Source organism: Belonocnema kinseyi, chromosome 5 (assembly GCF_010883055.1).
Source record: "Belonocnema kinseyi isolate 2016_QV_RU_SX_M_011 chromosome 5, B_treatae_v1, whole genome shotgun sequence".
NCBI classification, from domain to species: Eukaryota; Metazoa; Arthropoda; class Insecta; order Hymenoptera; family Cynipidae; genus Belonocnema; species Belonocnema kinseyi.
The window spans coordinates 9,576,546-9,582,627 of record NC_046661.1 but is presented as its reverse complement, the minus strand read 5'-3'; the positions used below and the strand labels follow the sequence as shown (position 1 = coordinate 9,582,627).

Genomic DNA, 6,082 nt, shown 5'->3' with positions numbered 1-6,082 from the left:
CACTGACTGGCATCGACGGCAGCAGTTGGGCTGAGTGATGGGAAACCTTTTGGCGGGTGGGGGGGCGTACACAGGTAGCCAGGGAGGAGTTGGCGTATGCCCGTAACAATATGCAATTATTACTTTTATTATTTTTGGCTTACTCCTACCAAAGATCTCCTACCTAGCCCTTCTTTCTACTCTTCGAGTTTTCTTACAATAAACTCAGTATAGTCATAGACATAGACCATCAAAACAAACGGATGATAGGATGGATATAGAATGTTCGAACTAGATTCCAGAACAATGGGTTTTCCCCGAGTTTAAATGAGGGATTTAAGCTTTAAATAACATTAAACAATTATGGGTCGCCTAAAAGCGGGTGTCTTAAATATTTGTGTCGTAAGATGTGGGTCATAATATTTGGGTCAAAAATTTAGAAAATGCTCTATGTATATTTTAAAAAATGTAAAATTTTTTTTAAATGAAGAGAAAAAAAAGTATATCTTATTTATGCACGGGACCTAATCATACAGTTCTTAACAAACTCATGGACAAAAAGCATGCTTCACTAGCAGGTGAAATAAAAAGTGACCACAGATTTGTTGAAACACAGTAAAATGTTTAAAAAAATTTTCATCCTTTCTCTGATTAGCTCGAGATGAAAAAGAAGCCTCTTTTGCATTTTTCAAGAGAACCTTGAATTACATATTTTGGTCTATTATGAAAGCAACCTCTCGTTTACAAAACAACTTGCTACTGAAAAGTTGTTTGTTTATCAAGATATAATTGATCCTTTACTCATTGAAAAATAAATAAAGAGATTTCTAGGCACTTTTATCAGTTTTTACCAATTATTTTATAGACCACAATGAAAAGACCTTAATATTGTAAATAATTATATAAATTTTTAGTTTCGTCTTCGTTAATATAGAATGATTTTTTTCTGTATTCAACTTACAAATTATAAAAATTATTAGTTGAAAATTTCGACATTAATTGAGTTTCAGAATTAGAATGAGCCATGGAGATAAAACGGATTTTTCAGGGGTTTCACCACTCGGTTTTTGAGTGTACATCATATTACAAAACAGTAACAGGTATAGTAAACCAGATTTATAAAATCTAAAAGATTTTACACAGATTACAAATATTTTGATGTTCTCTAAACACAAAATATTTCAGAAAGATGTCACAAAGATTTCAAAAATTGATAAAAATGTCATACAGATTTCAAAAGAATACAAGAATTCCAAACATTTCAAAAAGGATGCAGTACAACAGATTTGAAAGATTTAAAAAGATTTCAAACGATTTCAAAAGGTTTCGAATCATTTTAGAAGATTTGAAAAGATTTAAGTCTTAAGGACATGTGACACAGCTAAATACCTATATTACCGACCTCACTTTTTCAGTTCACTGAATGTTTTTTTGAACCTAAGAACTTTTTTTGTAAATAAAATATTCACCTGAAACTTTGGAAAATGTATTAGAGTACAATAAAGTACGTTTAGGTACTTCATTTTGGTAGGAACTTCACTGAAAATTATTTCATCTTTTTTCTGAACCTCGACATTTTTTGAACGTTGGAACTTTTTTTATACATAAAATATCGGTCTCAAACTTTGAGAAATGCAAGAGCCGAAAGAAAACTACGTTTAAGCACAAAGCTTAATAATGAAAGATGTAAAAAAATTTTAACTATCAATTCCATCGGCATCAGCCGGTAACGTTGTACACGAAAATACGAATCCTCTAGAGCCTCGTTTAGTGGCCGCCAGGGTTCGTATTTTCGTGTACAACGTTACTGGCTGATGCCGTTGGAATTGATTGTTGAAATATATTTTTTTACATCTTTTATTATTAAGCTTTGTACTTAAACGTAGTTTTCCTTCAGCTCTTGCATTTCTCAAAGTTTCAGACCGATATTTTATGTATAAAAAAAGTTCGAACGTTCAAAAAATGTTGAGGTTCAGAAAAAAGCTGAAATAATTTTCAGTGAAGTTCCTACCAAAATGCAGTACCTAAACGTACTTTATTGTACTCTAATACATTTCCCAAAGTTTCAGCTTGATATTTTATTTACAAAAAAAGTTCTTAGAATCAAAAAAACATTCAGTGAACTGAAAAAGTGTGGTCGGTAATATAGGTATTTAGCTGTGTCACATGCCCTTAAGACTTAAATCTTTTTAAATCTTCTAAAATGATTCGAAACCTTTTGAAATCGTTTGAAATCTTTTTAAATCTTTCAAATCTGGTGTACTGCATCCTTTTTGAAATGTCTGGAATTCTTGTATTCTTTTGAAATCTGTATGACATTTTTATCAATTTTTGAAATCTTTGTGACATCTTTCTGAAATATTTTGTGTTTAGAGAACATCAAAATATTTGTAATCTGTGTAAAATCTTTTAGATTTTATAAATATGGTTTACTATACCTGTTACTGTTATGTAATATGATGTACACTCAAAAACCGAGTGGTGAAACCCCTGAAAATTCCGTTATATCTCCATGGCATTCAGTAAACTGAAAAAGTGAGGTCGGTAATATAGGTATTTAGCTGTGTCACATGCCCTTAAGATTAATTTAAAATTTCACAAATAGTTTATAAATTTGACAACAATTTTCCCAAAAATTTCGAACTTTTCATAAGGATTGCAAGGATTTCAAAGATTTAAAAAAGACGGGTGCACCAGATTTCGAACATTTCCAAAAAATCTTAAACTTTAAAAAGATTTCAAAGATTTTAAAGACTCTGAGAAGGGTATAGTAAACCAAATTCATAAAAGACAAAAGATATCTTTGCTGAGGAGAATTTAAAGGACCTATTTCCCCTTCTTTACTTCTTCATATGAGGAAATATTTAAAGGTAAATGAAGGGTGGGGGGAAATATTATGTCAAAACATTTTGAAATACAAGAGGTACTTCCAGTGGGGGACTGGCGTGGACCCTCAGGGTGGGCGTCCACCCTCGCCCCTGTTGGTATGTCATGCTGTCCAACTTTCTTTTTGTTGGTAAGGTTTGTTTGTTAAAAAAGCGCCCCCAAACATGTTTCCCACCCTTGCGCTCAGAGAGCTAATGCGCCGCTAGGTGTGTCAAAACATTTTGAAATTACAAGAGGTATTTTAAACATAATTGTCTCAACAGCAGGTAAAGAGAAGTCGCTATTATACAATGCCTTGGAGGCTGGAGTCCTTTTAAACTTTAAACCATCATTAGAGATAGGGGCGTCAAAGTCTTAAATGGAAATTTTCGTTTAAAAAATTTAGAAATGTTATATCAGTTAATCGATCAATAAAACCAAAATGGCAAGTCCTAGCTTTTGACATTTTTTGTTTTAATCAATCAATATAACCCAATGCACCTAAAAACTCGCCAATAATTATATATACACGTTTAATTATTGCATAGAAATTAAAACAAGTAAAATGGCTGACCCGTCTGTTCAGAGCGTACTCAAGCAATGGAATCTGGAAAAGTACATTCCAGCATTCGAAGGTTAGTCATACCGGTTTTGCTGCTGAACTAACCTCAAAAAAATGTTGAGAACAAAAAAAAAAGTTTAACCTGATATGTGTTCTATACGGGAAAAAGAATCTCCAACTAAAGATTCGCGTTAAAAAAAAGTTTATTTGAATTTTACAAATATGTGTCATTTTCCAGAAGAAAAATCGTGGAAGAATCTTTCAGAGTTCTCAGTACATCTTCTGTGGAACGTATTTTTATGAAACTAGGCCCAAGAGATAAATTTCTTGCGAATTGGAGAAAAATATTTCAAGTTCCAAACTTAACTTTTGCCAACGTCGATGATCCTGTAAGTAAAGTCTTATTTTACACAAATAAAGTAATGTAAAAAATATTATTACATAGTTCTGAAGCACGGAATTGAAAAAAGAATAACTATTATTGTTCTGATTCTGAAAACGAAATTTTTGTGAATAATAATTTTAAGTTGGTTAAGGGAATTCTCGAGAAAAATAATAATTTAAAGTTGCAACAGCAAAATTGCGAGAACAATGATAATTTCTATTTCGATCAGAAAATTTTCCAAAGCAATAATAAATTTACTTATTTATATATTTTATATTTATATATTATATAAAGATCTAGAGCGCAGAATTGCTCATAATATAAATTGAAATTGTGACTTGGGGGAGGGAATTTTCCAAAATGATTATAATTTTGTCTTGAAACGGTCAATTTCCTGAAAAATTATCATAATTATGACTAAAAAAAGGTCTCAAAAAATCATTATTACAAGCTCCAACAGGAAATTTGTGAGAAAAACGATAATAACAAATTAGGGCAGGGAATTTTATGAAGTAATAATAAATCTAATTCTGAACTGGAACAAACAAAAAATTACCATTCAGATCATAAGGAAAAAATTTTTACTAAGTAATTATAATTCGGATTTGCAAGAGAGAATTTTTCAAAATAATTAAAATTTATATTGGGAACGGGACTTTAAAAAAAAAACTTGTAATAATTTACACTTTGAACAGGACATTTTTTATAAAAGAGTGGTCATTTTGAATTGAAAAATAGGAGGTTTTCCAAAGGAATATTATACATTATTCTGACTTGAATAAAAAAAATTACAATTTAAATCTAGAGCATGAAATATCCCCTAATGAATCATAATTGTGACTTAGGAGAGGGAATTTTGAAAAATAATAATTGTGAAGCAATATTATTGATACCCCCCGAAACAAAAAGAATAAATATTATAAAATAAATTATGGTTATTAAAATAATATTAAATTCAGTGATGAATGGTGTTGTTATCAATAGGGGTTCTAAGGGAAACAGAATTTCGAAAGAACCGAAAGGTCCGCGCAAAGGGGTCGAACCCGAAAGATATCGCGGAATGTACTCGAAGGACTCGCTCGTAAGTCACCACCGTAGGGCAGTGGTCGGCACGCTCTTGCCCAAGGCAGAATAGCCTACCCTGGCTGCCCTACGACCTACTTTCAGGGCAGTACCTGCGAGCTTGGCGAAACCACCCCTTTCCTCAAGGGTTCTTTGTTAGAAAATGGTGAAAAAATGTGAGATTAAAAAATTCGTAATTTTGCAATCAATGACTTAAAAGTAATATATTTGGAATCTTCGTATTGTTTTGATTCCAAACACATGTAATTTGTCTATAAAGGTTGAAAATTTGAGAAGTATTTAGTATTAAATTGACTGTAAAGCTGATGCTTCTTGATGTTAAATTCCTTCAAATTTTTAACTTTTCTAGGCAAGTAATATATCATTGGAATCGGAAAAATTCGTAGATGCTGATAATGATATTTTCCAATCGCTAGTTGAAAAATTAAAAGTTTTAAAATTTCCTTACTTTGACATGTCTGTGGACAAAAGACCCTTGCTGGAGTAAGCTTAATCACGCTAAGATACATGAAAAAAAATTAAAAATTAAGTCGGGTGGAGCCTGACCATACCTGAAAATCAAGCAAAAAGTTTGCCGACCACTACCGTAGGGTAGTAACTTCCGAAACGAGTCCTGTCCTAGGTCGTTCGGTCGGCAGCCCGGTGGCTGTCAACCGCCGATCCTAGGTGAAACGAACGCCGCACTAATTATGGTAATCCGGCGGACGTTCTACAAACTGGTCAATCCCTGGACGATGATCTCAGACATCCTTCGAAGCTGGGGTAATCCTGGGGATCCTGGGTGGCCACTGATGATCGTCTCGTGCCCGGGGTATCCGGAATCCTGGGCGGCTGCTGAAGAAGTTCTGGAGTGGTGGCGGATGCTAATGGACTTAATTGTGGTTCAGGTATTTCGGAGAAAATAAAGGTAAAATGGGGAAATTAAGTTAAATTAAAAGGTGGTGAAAAACTGAGAATGAAATACAAGGACTGGAATTTTAAAGGAACAAAAGAATATAATTTTGAAGAATTAGTGGTACGAATTACAGGGGGTCGCTAGTCGGCGCGCACGTTCCCTCGTAACCCGATGCGCTCCTCGGTCGAGATGATACTGACTACCGACTGGTCTCAGTGATCCCAGATCTGAAACGAGACGTGGTCCAATACTATGACACGTCTATGTCCGTGTGAATATGGTAGGAGACGATATAAATGCCTGGGTTGCGCGC

At 33.4% G+C, this 6,082-nt stretch overlaps 1 long non-coding RNA gene across 1 annotated transcript in view; it reads left to right on the top strand.

Annotated features, from left to right (window-relative positions):
- Positions 1-3,661: 3,661 nt before the first annotated feature.
- The window catches only part of LOC117173410, a 7,610-nt gene continuing 5,189 nt past the window's right edge, over positions 3,662-6,082 (top strand). Inside the window, exon 1 of the long non-coding RNA XR_004467171.1 lies at positions 3,662-3,795. This is a non-coding gene — a long non-coding RNA (uncharacterized LOC117173410). The remainder of the gene's footprint in view (positions 3,796-6,082) is intronic.